Source organism: Bombina bombina, chromosome 2 (assembly GCF_027579735.1).
Source record: "Bombina bombina isolate aBomBom1 chromosome 2, aBomBom1.pri, whole genome shotgun sequence".
Lineage (NCBI taxonomy): Eukaryota > Metazoa > Chordata > Amphibia > Anura > Bombinatoridae > Bombina > Bombina bombina.
Genome location: NC_069500.1, coordinates 624,104,200 through 624,124,842, shown reverse-complemented (window position 1 = coordinate 624,124,842; position 20,643 = coordinate 624,104,200). Strand labels below are relative to the sequence as shown.

Sequence of the window (20,643 nt, the reverse complement as noted above, 5' to 3'; positions counted from 1 at the left end):
AGACTATGTACATGGTTTTTTTTAACACATTTTATAAATTTGCACTCTATCTTAATTATAAAAAAAAAAAAAAACTTTGCCTTTCATTTCTTTTCACAAGGATATACCATTCACATTCAAAAACACGACATTTATGACATTTTTGCTAAAAAATTATTAGCTTTATTTATTGTTTCTTGAGGAATGCAAAATACATCTAAATAAAAGGAGCTAAAGCATTTGTACCATCACTAAATTGTCTTAATAAGGAGGAGTTTGATATCTGTATGACATACTATAAATTAAACATGATCTTTATATTAGGGAGATAGGGCCAAAGAATTATAAAAAAAACATAATTTATGCTTACCTGATAAATTCCTTTCTTCTGTTGTGTGATCAGTCCACGGGTCATCATTACTTCTGGGATATTATCTGCTCCCCTACAGGAAGTGCAAGAGGATTCACCCAGCAGAGTTGCTATATAGCTCCTCCCCTCTACGTCACCTCCAGTCATTCGACCAAAGACCAACGAGAAAGGAGAAACCAAGGGTGTAGTGGTGACTGAATTATAATTTAAAAAATATGTACCTGCCTTAAAAAACAGGGCGGGCCGTGGACTGATCACACAACAGAAGAAAGGAATTTATCAGGTAAGCATAAATTATGTTTTCTTCTGTTATGTGTGATCAGTCCACGGGTCATCATTACTTCTGGGATACCAATACCAAAGCAAAAGTACACGGATGACGGGAGGGATAGGCAGGCTCATTATACAGAAGGAACCACTGCCTGAAGAACCTTTCTCCCAAAAATAGCCTCCGAAGAAGCAAAAGTGTCAAATTTGTAAAATTTGGAAAAAGTATGAAGCGAACGACCAAGTTGCAGCCTTGCAAATCTGTTCAACAGAGGCCTCATTCTTAAAGGCCCAAGTGGAAGCCACAGCTCTAGTGGAATGAGCTGTAATTCTTTCAGGAGGCTGCTGTCCAGCAGTCTCATAGGCTAAACGTATTATGCTACGAAGCCAAAAAGAGAGAGAGGTAGCAGAAGCTTTTTGACCTCTCCTCTGTCCAGAATAAACGACAAACAGGGAAGAAGTTTGGCGAAAATCTTTAGTTGCCTGCAAGTAGAACTTGAGGGCACGAACTACATCAGATTGTGTAGAAGACGTTCCTTCTTTGAAGAAGGATTTGGACACAAGGATGGAACAACAATCTCTTGATTGATATTCCTGTTAGTGACTACCTTAGGTAAGAACCCAGGTTTAGTACGCAGAACTACCTTGTCTGAGTGAAAGATCAGATAAGGAGAAACACAATGTAGGGCTGATAACTCAGAGACTCTTCGAGCCGAGGAAATAGCCATTAAAAATAGAACTTTCCAAGATAACAATTTTATATCAATGGAATGAAGGGGTTCAAACGGAACACCCTGTAAACGTTAAGAACTAAGTTTAAACTCCATGGCGGAGCAACAGTTTTAAACACAGGCTTGATCCTAGCTAAAGCCTGACAAAAGGCCTGGATGTCTGAATTTTCTGACAGACGCCTGTGTAACAAGATGGACAGAGCTGAGATCTGTCCCTTTAATGAGCTAGCCGATAAACCCCTTTTCTAAACCTTCTTGTAGAAAAGACAATATCCTAGGAATCCTAACCTTACTCCAGGAGTAATCTTTGGATTCACACCAGTATAGGTATTTACGCCATATTTTATGGTAAATCTTTCTGGTAACAGGCTTCCTAGCCTGTATCAGGGTATCAATAACCGACTCAGAAAAACCACGTTTTGATAAAATCAAGCGTTCAATTTCCAAGCAGTCAGCTTCAGAGAAGTTAGACTTTGATGTTTGAATGGACCCCTGAATCAGAAGGTCCTGTCTTAGAGGTAGAGACCAAGGCGGACAGGATGACATGTCCACTAGATCTGCATACCAAGTCCTGCGCGGCCATGCAGGCGCTATTAGAATCACTGATGCTCTCTCCTGTTTGATTTTGGCAATCAATCAAGGAAGCAGTGGGAAGGGTGAAACACATAAGCCATCCTGAAGTTCCAAGGTGCTGTCAAAGCATCTATCAGAACCGCTCCCGGATCCCTGGATCTGGATCCGTAGCGAGGAAGTTTGGCGTTCTGGCGAGACGCCATGAGATCTATCTCTGGTTTGCCCCAACGTCGAAGTATTTGGGCAAAGACCTCCGGATGAAGTTCCCACTCCCCCGGATGAAGAGTCTGGCGACTCAAGAAATCCGCCCTCCCAGTTCTCCACTCCCGGGATGTGGATTGCTGACAGGTGGCAAGAGTGAGACTCTGCCCAGCGAATTATCTTTGATACTTCTATCATTGCTAGGGAGCTTCTTGTCCCTCCTTGATGGTTGATGTAAGCTACAGTCGTGATGTTGTCCGACTGAAACCTGATGAACCCCCGAGTCTTTAACTGGGGCCAAGCTAGAAGGGCATTGAGAACTGCTCTCAATTCCAGAATGTTTATTGGCAGGAGACTTTCCTCCTGACTCCATTGTCCCTGAGCCTTCAGAGAATTCCAGACAGCGCCCCAACCTAGAAGGCTGGCGTCTGTTGTTACAATTGTCCAGTCCGGCCTGCTGAACGGCATCCCCCCTGGACAGATGTGGCCGAGAAAGCCACCATAGAAGAGAGTTTCTGGTCTCTTGATCCAGATTCAGAGTGGGGGACAAATCTGAGTAATCCCCATTCCACTGACTCAGCATGCACAATTGCAGCGGTCTGAGATGTAGGCGTGCAAAGGGAACTATGTCCATTGCTGCTACCATTAAGCCGATCACCTCCATGCATTGAGCTACTGACGGGAGTTGAATGGAATGAAGGACACGGCATGCATTTAGAAGCTTTGTTAATCTGTCTTCTGTCAGATAAATCTTCATTTCTACAGAATCTATAAGAGTCCCCAAGAATGGAACTCTTGTGAGAGGAAAGAGAGAACTCTTCTTTTCGTTCACTTTCCATCCATGCGACCTTAGAAATGCCAGAACTAACTCTGTATGAGACTTGGCAGTTTGAAAGCTTGAAGCTTGTATCAGAATGTCGTCTAGGTACGGAGCTACCGAAATTCCTCGCGGTCTTAGTACCGCCAGAAGGGCACCCAGAACCTTTGTAAAGATTCTTGGAGCCGTAGCCAATCCGAATGGAAGGGCTACAAACTGGTAATGCCTGTTTAAGAAGGCAAACCTTAGATACCGGTAATGATCTTTGTGAATCGGTATGTGAAGGTAAGCATCCTTTAAATCCACTGTGGTCATGTACTGACCCTCTTGGATCATGGGTAAGATTGTCCGAATAGTTTCCATTTTGAACGATGGAACTCTTAGGAATTTGTTTAGGATCTTTAAATCCAAGATTGGCCTGAAAGTTCCCTCTTTTTTGGGAACCACAAACAGGTTTGAGTAAAACCCTTGTCCTTGTTCCGACCGCGGAACCGGATGGATCACTCCCATTAATAATAGATCTTGTACACAGCGTAGAAACGCGTCCTTCTTTATTTGGTTTGTTGACAACCTTGACAGATGAAATCTCCCTCTTGGGGGAGAGAATTTGAAGTCTAGAAGGTATCCCTGAGATATGATCTCTAGCGCCCAGGGATCCTGGACATCTCTTGCCCAAGCCTGGGCGAAGAGAGAGAGTCTGCCCCCCACTAGATCCGGTCCCGGATCGGGGGCCCTCGGTTCATGCTGTCTTTGGGGCAGCAGCAGGTTTACTGGCCTGCTTGCCCTTGTTCCAGGACTGGTTAGGCTTCCAGCCTTGTCTGTAACGAGCAACAGCTCCTCCCTGTTTTGGTGCAGTGGAAGTTGGCGCTGCTCCTGCTTTGAAATTTCGAAAGGGACGAAAATTAGACTGTCTAGCCTTAGCTTTGGCTTTGTCTTGAGGTAGAGCGTGGCCCTTACCTCCTGTAATGTCAGCAATAATTTCTTTCAAACCGGGCCCAAATAAAGTTTGCCCCTTGAAAGGTATATTAAGTAATTTGGACTTAGAAGTTACATCAGCCGACCAGGATTTTAGCCACAGCGCCCTACGTGCCTGAATGGCGAATCCTGAATTCTTAGCCGTAAGTTTGGTTAAATGTACTACGGCCTCCGAAATGAATGAATTAGCTAGTTTAAGGACTCTAAGCCTGTCCGTAATGTCGTCCAGCGTAGCTGAACTAAGGTTCTCTTCCAGAGACTCAATCCAAAATGCTGCCGCAGCCGTGATCGGCGCGATGCATGCAAGGGGTTGTAATATAAAACCTTGTTGAACAAACATTTTCTTAAGGTAACCCTCTAATTTTTTATCCATAGGATCTGAAAAAGCACAGCTATCCTCCACCGGATAGTGGTACGCTTAGCTAAAGTAGAAACTGCTCCCTCCACCTTAGGGACCGTTGCCATAAGTCCCGTGTGGTGGCGTCTATTGGAAACATCTTTCTAAATATTGGAGGGGGTGAGAACGGCACACCGGGTCTATCCCACTCCTTAGTAACAATTTCAGTTAATCTCTTAGGTATAGGAAAAACGTCAGTACTCGCCGGTACCGCAAAGTATTTATCCAACCTACACATTTTCTCTGGTATTGCAACAGTGTTACAATCGTTGAGAGCTGCTAAGACCTCCCCTAGTAATACACGGAGGTTTTCCAATTTAAATTTAAAATTTGAAATATCTGAATCCAATCTGTTTGGATCAGAACCGTCACCTACAGAATGAAGCTCTCCGTCCTCATGCTCTGCAAGCTGTGACGCAGTATCAGACATGGCCCTAGAATTATCAGCGCACTCTGTTCTCACCCCAGAGTGATCACGCTTGCCTCTTAGTTCTGGTAATTTAGCCAAAACTTCAGTCATAACAGTAGCCATATCTTGTAATGTTATCTGTAATGGCTGCCCAGATGTACTAGGCGCCATAATATCACGCACCTCCCGGGCGGGAGATGCAGGTACTGACACGTGAGGCGAGTTAGTCGGCATAACTCTCCCCTCGCTGTTTGGTGAAATTTGTTCAATTTGTACAGATTGGCTTTTATTTAAAGTAGCATCAATACAGTTAGTACATAAATTTCTATTGGGCTCCACCTTGGCATTGGAACAAATGACACAGGTATCTTCCTCTGAATCAGACATGTTTAACACACTAGCAATAAACATGCAACTCGGTTACAATTTTATTTAATAAAAACGTACTGTGCCTCAAGAAGCACTAAACGATTAAATGACAGTTGAAATAATGAACTGAAAAACAGTTATAGCATCACTCTTAACAAACAACACAACTTTTTAGCAAAGGTTTGTTCCCATTAGTAAAATAACACTAATTAAATTTTAAACATAAAAATTACAGAGCAACGTTTTAAATCACAGTCACTATATAAATCTCACAGCTCTGCTGAGAGAATCTACCTCCCTTCAAAGAAGTTTGAAGACCCCTGAGTTCTGTTAGAGATGAACCGGATCATGCAGAAAAACTGACTGGAAATTTTTGATGCGTAGCAAAGAGCGCCAAAAACGGCCCCTCCCCCTCACACACAGCAGTGAGAGAGAAACGAAACTGTCATAATTAACACAAGCAAACTGCCAAGTGGAAAAATAATGCCCAAATATTTATTCACTCAGTACCTCATTAATGCAAACGATTCTACATTCCAGCAAAAACGTTTAACATGAAAAATACCTAATAAAAGGTTTAATGTACTTTTACAGAGTAATTCCGGTGTAATACCATCCCCAGAATACTAAAGTGTAAAGCATACATACATGTTCATTATAACGGTATGGCAGGATTTTTTCATCAATTCCATTCAGAAAATAAAAACTGCTACATACCTCAATGCAGATTCAACTGCCCGCTGTCCCCTGATCTGAAGTTTTTACCTCCCTCAGATGGCCGAGAAACAGCAATATGATCTTAACTACTCCGGTTAAAATCATAAGAAAAACTCTGGTAGATTCTTCTTCAAACTCTGCCAGAGAGGTAATAACACGCTCCGGTGCTATTGTAAAATAACAAACTTTTGATTGAAGTTCTAAAAACTAAGTATAATCACCATAGTCCTCTCACACCTCCTATCTAGTCTTTGGGTGCAAGAGAATGACTGGGGGTGACGTAGAGGGGAGGAGCTATATAGCAACTCTGCTGGGTGAATCCTCTTGCACTTCCTGTAGGGGAGCAGATAATATCCCAGAAGTAATGATGACCCGTGGACTGATCACACATAACAGAAGAAAACAAAAACACTTGTTCACTTTTTTTAAATCACAAGGCCAGAACGTCTCACTTACGCCCTGATATTCAAAGATTCTCCAGCTTGAAGAGAAATTGTACTTCAGACTTCACAAAGGCTGAACTCACTGAATTTTCAAAAGAAAAGGGTGGAACTCTCCAGCACAGCAAGATCTCTCTCATTTATGTATGTGAAGCAGAGAAAAGTCCAGTTCAATACAGCACTGCATTATATGAGAGTTTTGTTACACTTACAATTTGTGCATTGCATGTTATATTACTATACATTTCAGATTCGGTCCTTCCAGTATTATTGCATTTAAGCTTAGCACTTTCTCATTTGTAATTTAATTTAATACATTTACATTTTGATCTAGCAGTGATCTTACACATTCACATTATGCTTTGAAAGTTTCTGTGTTAGTTTAATAACTTAGGATCATACTTTGTATAAAATTACATTGCACTTTGTATTTTCTCGATTGTAAACTGACAGCTTCAGGAAAGTGGAGAGCAGTTCCCTGGGTTGAATAGGGGAGTTCCCTGGGTTTGTCTGAAGCTCTCTCACTAGTCTTGTGAAGTTTTCTAAGCATTTTAAACAAGCTGGTCTCACTGATTTGTCTTGCAAGCTGCATGCAGGTGAAGTTTGTTCAAAATTCACAATAGACTTAATTTAACTAACAGAGAAGTAATAAATACTAAAATAAAGACACAAGTTAAATTGTAGTGAAAACATTTCAGTTTAATTAGGAATTGATGCAAACTGAGCCTATGGTCCCTATTTAACAAAGGTCTGTCGGACCTAATCCGACAGAGCGGATTAGGTCCGACAGACCTCGCTGAATGCGGAGAGCAATATGCTGCTGCTGCTGGTGCAACGCAGCCCCCTGCATATTCACGGCCAATCAGCCGCCAGCAGGGGGTGTCAATCAACCCGATCGTACTCGATCGGGTTAAATTGCGGCAATGTGTGTCCGCCTGCTCAGAGCATGCGGACAGTTTATGGAGCAGCTTCCATCCGGAGCTTGATAAATGGGCCCCTTTATATCAGCCCCAGGGGGTTCTCCAGTTACCTTCTCTCTGCCATGTGAAATTTTTGTATCCTAGAGAGCTTCATTGTTTTCTATGGAAGGCATCTCTCATCTCTCTGGGATTTCCAGGTTCCTCCCCTTTTCTTAAAAAATTCAGTAAGTTCTGCCCTTGTGAAGTCAGCACTATAATATCTCTCTAAACTAGATCATTTTTGGTAATTAGAAGGCTGCTAATTGCAGCTGTGCACCACACTTCTATTATTCCCGGCAGTGAAGGGGTTTATCAGGTAGCTTGTAAGGGTAATTTTAACTTTAGTGTAGAGATTACCCTCCCATCTGACACTTCCCACCCCTGATCCCTCCCAAACGGCTATATTCCCTCCCTCACCCCCTCCCACTGGTCACCCCCATCTTAGGTATTGGCAGACAGTCTGCCAGTATGAAGATTGAAGGCATTTTTCTTTATTAAATATTTTTATATTTGCTACAGTGTGGGACCCCTCCCAAAAAGCTCTCTAACTCTCCCCCCTCTAACTATTGTCCGCCATCTTAGGTACTGACAGCTGTCTGCCAGTACCTATAAAAAATAAATAATGTTAATGTTTTATTTTCTGTAGTGTAGTGTTCCCGACACCAGCGATTAGTTAGGGATACCCTTTACCCCCACTCTACCCTTTGTCTGTAGTGTAGTGCCTCTTCCATCTCTCTCCCTTTATTTTATTTTTTGAATATTGTAGGGCTCTCCCACATTCGCCACCTCCCTACCCCCCCTCCGCAGCTGGGTCACCGTCTGTAACATTCTGGCATCTGACCTCACCTGCACAGATCGCTCTCTGGTTCCATATGTTGGCAGATGCCTGGAGCTCTGAAACTCCAGCTCTCAGCTGTAACCTAACCTGAAGCTCAGACGTATATTTGTTGTGCGTTATGATAGCCAAAGTACCGCACTGCATAAATATATATGTTGTATTGGGAAAAAGGGGTTAAATAAAAGACATGCAATTTAGAAAAAAATAAGTATATATATATATATATATACACATACAGTATATATATATATATATATATATATATATACAGTATATACATATATATATATATATATATATATATATATATATATATATATATATACACATACATGCATACATACATAAAGTATACAAGTAATTTGTTAAAGTTACACAGAAACTGTGAAGGCATAATCAGAATTTGAAAAATCACAATCCTAAATACGCTGCTGTAGACAAAATTAAAAAAAACTGTAATGTAATAAACTTTAATCTGAAGTTTAAATTTATTTAAAATAGAAAGCACAAAAAAGTGTAAATGAAGCAGAACTATGCAATGCTATATTGCACTGGGCTTGTCTCTCCTTCACATACAGAAATGCAGGGAACGCCCCTTGGAGAAGTAAAGCAAAATCTGCCTTTTGAATATTTCTCTAGGGGTGCTGGGGGATCATTTTAGAATATCTCACCTAAGCAGAGAGGTTTTGAATATCAGGGCCTTAGAAGTAACAGGCAGCTTATGGAGAATTACAACGTTGATGTATTTAAAAGTGACTTTTTTATTATTATTTTAACAGTGCAACTACCATAGGAAAACAATAAGAGCATAATTTACATAGATAAAAAAATACTTTCTTTAGGCCCTTGTGTTACCACATGACAGAACATTTTTATATTTCTCTTTTGTTATATTCTGCTGTGTACTTGCCCATATCAGAGTGCACAAAGTGAGCTATTACAGTGCAGTCATGTTGCTAAGTTTGGCGCTGACATGCCATCTGCTGCTTTTAAAGCTCTATTCCTACCCAGAAGCGCGCTGAAATATTAATAGATGGCTATGAAATAACGAAGAAAATACTCTTACTCCAGGCAAACGTCTTTCATTCAATATCCCTTTTGTGCAAGGTGAGAGAACAAAGTGATACATTTTCCAAAGGGCACAAAAACATATCACTCAACTTTTTCTTTGAAATATTGCTAGCCTGCATTTCATAGCATGGTACATTACCTCTTTGTACCTTTCCTTAGAGAAAACAATGATGATAATGATTTCGTAGAAAGACAACACGTGTATTATAATAGAGCAGACACTATAAAAGAAATCCTTACATGCTATTTTGGTATAGGGCAGAAGTACACAATTTCTTATTAGCACCAATAATGGAGAGACCTAAATCACACTGCTATATATCACACGTCCTTGCAAACATGAATTTTACTTGTCATCACAAACAAAACTTTATTTATGCTTCCCAGTGAGTTTCATATCATTCTTTGATATTTAAATTAAAAAAATCTCCCTTTTAATTTGCTGTGCATAGTTAATAGCTAGCTATGCAAGATTCACAAAGAAGTGTGAATAAGCTTTCCAGTCTCAGAGGAAAATGGTATTACCTAGTGTCAGAGATAATACAAAGAGACATAACATTTCATGCAAAGTAACAGAGCAATGCTGTGGTTGGGAGGGGTTAGGTTTTTTCTGAAGCTCTCTTCCTTTGGTTTGAAAGGAAATTGATTTTACATGAAAGACCAGTCAGAAGCCATATATAAGAGAACTTGTAACTGTCATATTAGTAGTATGCATTTAAATATTTAAATATATATATATTTATGTGAATACTATTGAATACTATCAAAATAAATGGCACTAGGCAGTTTTGGGGATTTAAAGTTGGTAGGGGTGAGGTGTTAGAAAAATAACGGCACTGAAAAGTGCATTTTCATTGCGGGCTATGGGAACTGTGTGTTCCCAGTAAATATATATGTATATAAACCAGTGATGTGCGCTGACTTCAGAGGCTGGTGAGGCAGTGGCTAGGAATCGGATACACCTTCATTCTTTAGATATCCTTTGTTGAAGAAATAGCAATGCACATGGGCGAGCCAATCGCATGAGGTATCTATATGCAGCCACCAATCAGTAGCTACTGAGCATATTTAGATATGATTTTCAACAAAGGATATCTGGTTTTCTTCATTCTTTTGATATCCTTTGTTGAAAATCATATCTAAATATGCTCAGTAGCTACTGAGCATATTTAGATATGATTTTCAACAAAGGATATCAAAAGAATGAAGAAAGCCAGCTATTAGATGTAAATTGGAAAGTTATTTAAAAATACATGCTCTTTCTAAATCATGAAAGAAAACATATGGGTTTCATGTCCCTTTAAATGGTGTCTTGGAAAACTGGTCAACTTAGTAAACATGATGATTTTAGTCTAAAGGATTGTAACAGAAACTCTTGCCAGATAACAAAATGCTTGCTCTGATTAGGAGATCTAGAAATCCAGGCCCATTAAAATATGTTTAAAACATACTTTTTACTTTAATGCTGCAAATTATACTTATAGATTCCTTCATTATCATGGATCTACTTTTTTTGTGTGACTGTTGCAATGTAATTTCAAACATGTGAGAAATATCAGGGAATATAAATAGGCACCAAAGTATGGTGCCTACTGCCTAATCCAATTTATATTCCCTGATATTTCTCACACATGCTGCCTTGAAATTACATTGCAACAGTCACACAAAAAAGTAGATCCATGTCTGATCTCATAGAAGAATCATGGGATGGGCATCGTGAATATAGATTTAATACTAACAATATATACTCTGTCTCTGGATGAGCATTTTTGTCTTAGTATCATGATGAGACACAGGTAATTGGTGGAGTGCAAAAACACATTTTATTTGTAGCTTGAGCAAGTTGAGCTTCAGGTTCAACTCTAGTATATATATATATATATATATATATATATATATATATATATATATATATATATATATATATATATATATATATATATATAAGGTACATGACTGTTCATATCTTGTTATTATTTGACATGACTATGCCTACTTATGCTATCTGGAAATTTAAAGGGACATGAAACTCAGTTTTTCTTTTGTGATTCTGATAGAGCATACAAGTTTAAGTAATTTTAAAATTGACTTCTTCTATTAAATTTGCTACATTCTTTTGGTATCATTTGTTGAAGGAGCAGCAATGCACCATTGAGATCTCGCTGATGACATGTGGTAAACCAATGTCAAGAGATATATATCTTCAACCACCAATCAGCCGCTAGCTTCAGTAATGCATTTCTGCTCCTGAACCTATCTAGGTATGCTGTTCAACAAAGGACTACAATAGAGTAAAGCAAATTAAATAATAGAAGTAAAGTGGAAAGTTGTTTAAAATTCCATGCTCTGTCTCAATCATAAAAGAAAATATTTGAAATTACTTTAACCTTTAAATTTAAAATTTCTATCATGCATATAAAAATTAATTTTATTAAAATATTGTTTTGCATAAATATAGGTTGATACAGACAGACAACCATACACACATATATTTATATTTCCTCAGTATAGAAACATGTCTTACAGAAAGAAAATACAAAACATGTATTACATTTTAAAATAACCCCTCTAAGATTCATAACAGGAAAAAAAATGACTTTAATGCCCTCTAATAGTACAGCCTATATTGTAAATAATTGTTATACTACATAATTCACAAGATATGTCATGTGCTGTGCCCTTGTCTTGCTGAACTGGTTTTCTTTGGTATATTTCATAACACACAGACATAAAGACACTTACACACACACACACACAGACATAAAGACACTTACACACACAGACATAAATACACTTACACACACACATACATAAATACACTTACAAACACACATAAAGACATAGACACTTACACACAGACATAAAGACACTTACACACACAGACATAAAGACACTTACACACACACACAGACATAAAGACACTTACACACACACACATAAAGACACTTACACACACACATAAAGACACTTACACACACACACAGACATAAAGACACTTACACACACACACACAGACATAAAGACACTTACACACACACACAGACATAAAGACACTTACACACACACACACAGACATAAAGACACTTACACACACACAGACATAAAGACACTTACACACACACACACAGACATAAAGACACTTACACACACACACAGACATAAAGACACTTACACACACACACACACATAAATACACTTACACACAGACATAAATACACTTACAAACACACATAAAGACATAGACACTTACACACACACATAAAGACACTTACACACAGACATAAAGACACTTACACACACACACACACAGACATAAAGACACTTACACACACACACACACACACACAGACATAAAGACACTTACACACACACACAGACATAAAGACACTTACACACACACACACAGACATAAAGACACTTACACACACACACACAGACATAAAGACACTTACACACACACACACACACAGACATAAAGACACTTACACACACACACACAGACATAAAGACACTTACACACACACACACAGACATAAAGACACTTACACACACACACACAGACATAAAGACACTTACACACACAAAGACACAAACTCTCCCCACACACTGGTCATTACCCCAGTGGCACCATCACAGTTTAATAGTTGTTTAATAGAGCAAAGACCAAAGTACTATTTATTCTATTTATTTATTTTTTAAGAAAGGAGCACATTTAGCTGACCTTTTAGCTTCCTGGTGCAATTAAACTTAGTACTAAGTCCTAAGTATGCTCCCCTTTCCCCGGTACTTTAAAAACACACATTCTTATTATCTGCAGTGGAAAAAGGCCATAAAACAGCAGAAAGAAAGAAAAAAACACAACAGAGCATTTTTTTAAGTAATTAACATACCTCCTCTGTCTTCTCCGTGCTGAAAGCCCAACCCCCTGCTGCTGTCTTCACAGCTACGTTCTGGCAGGAAGTTAGCATTAAAAGCAAACAAGCTCCACACAGTCCAGCTGTCAAAGGCTCTACCGGGAGAAGTGTAGCAGCTGTAATCCCTGCACTTCTCCCCAGCCATAGTGCCTAAAGTTTTATCACAGCTCAGGATGACTCACGCAAACTGGGCTCATTAAAAAGGTTCTATTTTTCATCTGGCCAGGATTTTCTTACCGCTAACTAACTGCTCCATACTAATACTTTCCTCTGCAGGTTTTACAGTAGTTGTCACCTATGCAGACCGAGTGACTGAGTCCCACTACTAAGAACCACTTGCTGGCCCCCCAAGCAGCGTTTTCTTATCCGGTGCAGCAGCAAGCAGAGCAGCTCCCTACCATCATGAATAGAAAGCTGGCCAGCAAGATGCACAGTCTGAATGGAGTATTTGGACACAGCTTTCTATTTATGATGGTAGGGAGCTGCTCTGCTTGCTGCTGCACCGGATAAGAAAACGCTGCACAACACCAGCTTAGTAGCACTCAAGAACTCACTGTCTGTGCAGTGGAGGCTCCTCTATAGGAGCACTTGAGCACGTGCACCCCCTGACCCCTGATGCCCCCTGACCCCTGATGAACAAAAAAAAAAAAAAAAGAGAGAAATAATTTTTTTTTAATTTTTAAACCTTTTTGATGATTAAATTAAAAAATACTAAAGGCTCCACTTTTGCTCCACTGCAGTTTTAAGTTAAAACATTAAAATTGCCTTATTTAGGCTGAAAGTGGAATGGGCATTTGCCTAATACTTCTATCTATCGCACGTGCGATAGAAAGAAGTATAGGCAAAAGCTCTTTCCACTTTAAAGCTGCATTGACAGCAGCGCCACCTACAGGCCAGCCCATAGGTCTCCTTACCGCACAGCTCTTAGTGTGCGAGAGCCAGCTGTCACGTGACACTCGCACACTAAGAGCTGTGTGTGTGGAGGCAGTGGCATCAGCAGACACTGGCTCCTCCCTCCTCTCCCCCCTGCAGACATCAAGGAAGCGTGGCAACTTGGAGCAATAGGTATGGCGGGGTTTATTAATTGTGATAAGGACCTTGGATATAATACAGTAGTAATAAGGTCATGTGTCTGCCACTGACTGCTCAGCCTCTCTACCCTGTCTGGCTTCTCTCTACTTGTACAAGGGGCAGAATTAGATTAGCTAGAAGTTGAACTTAAGGACAGATAGGTTTGTCAGCCAGTACATGGCTTCTACCAGTTCTACGCGAGTGTGTAAGAATGTCTGAGGACCAGGGTTGATTACTTTCAGTGTACGCACTAGGTGACTGCACGGGTGCTCTATTCTGAATGAGGGGCTGAGCTCAGGTGAGGATTTTCAGTCAGGATTGTAAATCTAAATGTGTCTGGCAGTAGCAGAATGGAATCACAGTCCACTGACTCCTCTCACTTCAGCCCTGCACAAGTTCCGTAGTGAAAATCTAGAATGCAGCGGGGGCTGGGTTTACAGGGAAGTTAAATGGTCAGTTTTGTTTTTTTAGCTCCACCGGCATTTATGCTCCTCATGTTGCTGTGACAGTGTGTGTGTGTGATTTATTTTTATGGCTTTGCTGCTTTGAACTTTCAGATAGAAATCCGGAGTCGTCACTGAATTGTGCAGTATATAGGTGTCTGCCCCTTCAACCATCCTGCATGAGGAGCTTTAGACCGATCAGAAAATGAAGGTTAAGTTAAGTGATCACACTCAGTCATATTTGTTAAAAAATCAGTTACTTTGCTCTGCTTCATATTTTTAAAAGGATTTTGTTTTTTTATAGTTATTTTAATTTTGCTAAAATTGTATGCTATAAATCAGTCCCCTTGTCTATGAACTGCTCAGTTTACTCTAAACACCTTTTTGTTTGTTGCTTGCACTCCTCATTAACTTTTTAAAAATAAAGTGGAATCCCCTTGTGTATCTGTCCCAGTGTGTGTAGTGTATCCATATGTATGTGAGTGTATTTATTAATATGTGTGTGTATGTATGTTTTAAAAAAAACTTGTCAGATTTAAAGGAGATTGTCAGATGATCCTTTATTGAAAGACAGAGAAGTCAGCACTCAAAGAAAATAGGGTAGTAAACTAAATAGTTTTAATTGTATTTTACTGTAATTTTTCAATAAAAACTATTTAGTTTACTACCCTATTTTCTTTGAGTGTATATCTGTCTTTCAATAAAGGATCACTTCTCCTTTAAATCTGTCTTAAGTTTTTTTTTGTGTGTGTGTGTGTTTCTTTTTATTTAAACATTGGTTTGTAAGGGTCTGCACCAAAGTGTAAACATATATTTTTTAGGAAAATGGTTTTCATGCAAATAAAGCTCCCTTCATTACCATGTATGAATATGCATGTATGGGTATGTGTGTAATTTTATATATATATATATATATATATATATATATATATATATATATATATATATATATATATATATATATATATATATATATATATATATATATATATATGTGTGTGTGTATAAATGTGTATGTGTATATAAGAGTGTGTGTATAACTGTGCATGTGTGTGTAAATGTGTATAAATGTGTATAACTGTATATGTGTATATAAAAGTGTGTGTATAACTGTGTATGTGTATTAATGTGTATAAGAGTGTGTGTATAAGTGTGTATAACTGCATGTGTGTGTATAAGTGTGTATGAGTGTGTGTATAAATGTGTATGAGTGTGTTTGTATAACGTATAAGAGTGTGTGTATAAATGTACATGTGTGTGTATATGTGTATAAATGTGAATAAGTGTGTATAAATGTGTATAACTGTGCATGTGTGCATTTGTATAAATGTGTTTAAGTGTGTATAACTGTGCATGTGTGTGTGTAAATGTGTATAAGAGTGTATATGTGTGTATAAATGTGTATAACTGTGTCTGTGTGTGTAAATGTGTATATGTGTGTATAAATGTGTATGAGTGTGTGTGTGTATAACAGTGCATGTGTGTGTAAATGAGTATAAGAGTTTGTGCATAACTGTGTATGTGTATGAATGTGTATAAGTGTGTTTGTATAACTGTGCGTGTGTGTGTGTAAATGTGAGTATAAATGTGTATAAATGTTTGTGTGTGTATAACTGTGTGTGTGCGTTTGTATATAACTGTGTATATGTGTGTATAAGTGTGTGTGTGTGTGTGTATATGTGTGTATAAAGGAGTTGGGAGGGGCACAGGAGATGGGAGGGGGAATAGGGTAGAGGAGGGGCAGAGGAGGTAGGTAGGTGGAGCAAAGAGGAGGTGGGGGGCCCTGCCACACTTTTGACCCGGGGGCCCTGGTTGATCTCAGTCCGCCCCTGGTACCCAGTATATATATAGTAACTGCAGGGTGTATGTGGTGCTCTTGTCTTTCAATATATACAGGTTAGTTATGTACATACAACACACAGTAATACACATAACACACTGCCCTCACCTTGTACAAGGATGTGTTAAGGTAACTGGCAGAGTGTGTGTGTATGTGTGTATATATATATATATATATATATATATACACACACACACACACAATAAAATGGGTGGAGCCATCTGAGGGGCGGGGCTAGTGCTCCCCCATCTTCAAAAGTCACCAGCCGCCACTGTGTCTGTGACTGTTGATTATTCATGACCCACCCGCCGTCCATCACCTACCTCTGGCTACTACGCCGGCTGACCACTCCTCTCCTAGTCTCCCCCCTGAGAGTCCTGACTCCTGACTTGACTGAGGCTGACAGTCCAGACAACTCACAGTGTCACACAGTGCACGTCTCACACAGCCACTGACTCTGACTGAGAGCACTCACTGACTGACTGCAGCACTTGTCTTCAATGATCCTCTCTGCTGCTCTGAAGACAACGGACATGCATAAACACCTGACCTGCGCACTGCGGCTGCGCAACTATTTCCCGCCCGGCAACTCAGCCTAGAGACTCAGACATAGTGATGTCTGATTGGCTGAGGGGCGGGCAGGCAGGGCTCCCGAGGCTAGCCTCCGGTGTGAGCAGTTATGGGCTGCAATAGAGACTGCTGCATTAGCTATTATTCCCCACTGGGTGGCAGTCTCTAAAGCAGCCCATAACATAAGACAGTATTACATTCACATTGCGCAATGGAAGGATAGCTGGCCTCTACCTTCTTGTGCAATATGAATGTATTACTTAATATTACGTAGTTTTCTTTTTAAAACAATAAATTGCAATAAAATAATGAATTTGGTGGAGGGGTGGGGGGTCACCTTTTCAGATGGAAAAAAAAATGAAAAAAAAAAAAAAAGATTTCTTTTTTTTTTTTTTTTTTTTATAAAAAAGGCTGTAATTCCCACATTGGCCAGGGGAAGCACTGCCTCACCTGCCTCCAATGAATGCACGTCACTGATATAAACATATTAACACATAAATATATATGTATATAGTCATATAAATATATATTTACTAACTGCCGCCCATCACTGCGCTACTACTGTGACAGCATCAGAACGAGGATCCCATAGGAGCCTATAGAAGCAACTCTTGTGAGCGTAATGCTTCCCAGCAATGTGAAGGTTAACTTTTATTACCAGTGCACATTAGCGTACGCTGGTATTACAAAGTGGAGCGCAAATATCGCTTTAGAAAAAGCAATATTTTGCCCTCTACTTGTAATTTGGCCCTAAAAGTAAACAATAGTATTATTTTAATTAGTTAAGCTATACTGTTTTCAATCTCTAAGAACATTGGTTCGAAATAGGTATAATAAATTCACAACAACAGTTACATAACCAATAATCTCTTTAGTTTCTAACTGCAGATCTTCCAACTTTGAAAAATATTGTAGGTGTGTATAAATATTCATATGTACTGATGTCACAAAAAGATTTTTCTAATTGCTCAAGAATTGTTAAAAAATATAATGTATGCTTGCCTGATAAATTATTTTTTTTCCTGGCATGGATAGTCCACAAGTCCATTCAATTACTAGTGGTAATGCAACTCCTGGCCACCAGGTGGAGGCAAAGAACACCCCAGCAAAGCTTCAAGTATCCTCCCACTTCCCACAATCCCCAGTCATTCAGCCGAGAATTCATGGAAAGAGAAGAAGACAGAAAGGGTATAGAGGTTCCTAAGGTTTAGAAAATTACAAAAAGGCGTCTTAAAATAAGGGCGGGTTGTGGACTCTCCATGTCAGGAAAGAAAATAATTTATTAGCTAAGCATAAATTATATTTTCTTTCCAATGGCATGGAGAGTTCACAAATCAATTCAATTACTAGTGGGAACCAATACCAAAGCTAGAGTCCACAGAATGGAAGGGAGGGATACACAAGACAGGCGAGCCTAAAAAGAAGGCCCCACTGCTTGAAGAATTTTCCTCCCAAAAGAAGCCTCAGCTGAGGCAAAAACATAAAATTTGGAAAGTATGCAATGATGACCAAGAGGCCGCCTTGCAAATCTGTTCCATAGAAGCATTGTTTTTAAAGGCCCAAGAGGAAGCGACAGCCCTAGTGGCGTGAGCAGGAATTTTCTCTGGGGGCTGCTGTCCAGCTGTCTCATAAGCTAATCAAATAACACTTCTCAACCAGAAGAAGAGAATAGAAGAAGTGGCCCTCTGACCTCTCCGATTACCAGAAAAGACAACAAAAAGAGCAGAAGATTAATGAAAATCTTTTGGAGCCTGCAAATAGAACTTCAAAGCATGCACAACATACAGATTGTGCAACAACCGCTCCTTCTTAGAGGAAGGATTAGGACAAAAAGACGGAAACATTTCTTGGGTAACAAAACACTTGCTGAACACACTAAGTGTCAACTCTAGGGGGTGCAAAAATAGTAGCCAATATAACAATAATAGGGATTCTTAAATTAGATCCCAAAATGGGTAATGCATAATATGGATTGTACCAATAAAAATATTCTAACAACTATAGGATAGATATTTGCATACAAAGAGAGAAGCGATCTACCAGGAACGAACAACAGCTCATTAGCTAGTTCTATGGCGATATACCACCCGGAAGCAGCCTCTTTAAGACCAGTGTGCTTTTCACAAAGGAAAACTTTCCTGAAGTATATCAGTCTGTGTGGTTATTCATTTAAAACATCAAAATTTGGTTATCTATTAATTTAAAATATCTTTACTTTCTACTAAATATAATATACTAAATCTCTATGGTGAAACCACTAAACCCAACACTAATAAATTGTGAAATAAACTCTATGAGAGGGTCTCCATTATTTGCCAAACAGTTTATTTAGGAATCAATATATGTTAATAATAAGATAAATATTTACAGGTATATTTACAGGTATATATATATATATATATATATATATATATATATATATATATATATATATATATATATATAAATCGATTTTTACAGATAAACAGTCCAAATTTTAATTAATACAGGGCAACTCTACTACAACAATCCCAATTTGTCCAATAATGCTAAAATAACAATAGGAATATACTTAGCCACATTTCCCAAAGTGTTCACCATCAGCCATCTTTCCAGCTTAAAAAGAGAGAGAGGTTCTGGTGTTACAGTATTTTATACCCCAATTCAAAAGGGAGTGGCCTTTCAAATGCCACTCAAAAGGCCATTGGGAGTGTCTTTAGTTCAGAGAGAAAGGTGTACCTGGGGGAAGGGATTTTAATAACAGCTAGGTGAATATTCCAGTGATAAAATGTCACCACAGTCTGATCCCGCCAATTAAGGTCAGTCCAGCCCCAAAATACCAGGCAATTCTCCTCTGAACAAGGAACATGAAAATCCCAGACGATCGTTTCGGCCTCCTATGAGTCTCGTCAGTGAGGTGCAGTCACATTCCTCTAAGCACATTGGGCAAGGAGTCCCCGTCTGGTTTCCCTCATCACCCATAGGGAGACTTCCCCAGGGTCATATTAATTTGCATACAAAGAGAGAAGTGCTCTACCAGGAACGAACAACAGCTCATTAGCTAGTTCTATGGCGATTTACCACCTGGAAGCAGCCTCTTTTAGACCAGTGTGCTTTTCACAAAGGAAAACTTTCCTGAAGTACATCAGTCTGATCCCGCCAATTAAGGTCAGTCCAGGCCCAAAATACTAGGCAATTCTCCTCTGAACAAGGAACATGACAACCCCAGATGATCGCTTCGGCCTCCTATGGGCCTCGTCAGTGAGGTGCAGCCACATTCCTCTAAGCACACTGGGCAAGGAGTCCACGTCTGGTTTCCCCCATCACCCATAGGGAGACTTTCCCAGGGTCATATTAATTTGCATACAAAGAGAGAAGCGCTCTACCAGGAACGAACAACAGCTCAATAGCTAGTTCTATGGCAATTTACCACCCGGAAGATATATAGGATAGATATTGTATTAAACATATAGCATTTAAGAAAGACCAGTAATGATATTAGATATCTGCATATAACGTGATTAAGTCTCTAAACAATATAGATACCAGTCCTTAGATGAATCCAAATGTGTATAAATCCTCTTGATGTAAGTGTTCTTGCTGCTTTATATATAAAGCTCCTCCTGTGTTAATCATACCCAAATCTGGAGTCAGCTCTTTGCCAGATAAAACGACCAGGATGCAAAACGTTCTCTGTGAACAAGATAACAAAA

At 39.3% G+C, this 20,643-nt stretch overlaps 1 protein-coding gene across 1 annotated transcript in view; it reads right to left on the bottom strand.

Annotated features, from left to right (window-relative positions):
• The window catches only part of KDM4C (lysine demethylase 4C), a 1,488,570-nt gene that overhangs the window by 107,410 nt on the left and 1,360,517 nt on the right, over positions 1–20,643 (bottom strand). The window lies entirely within an intron of this gene.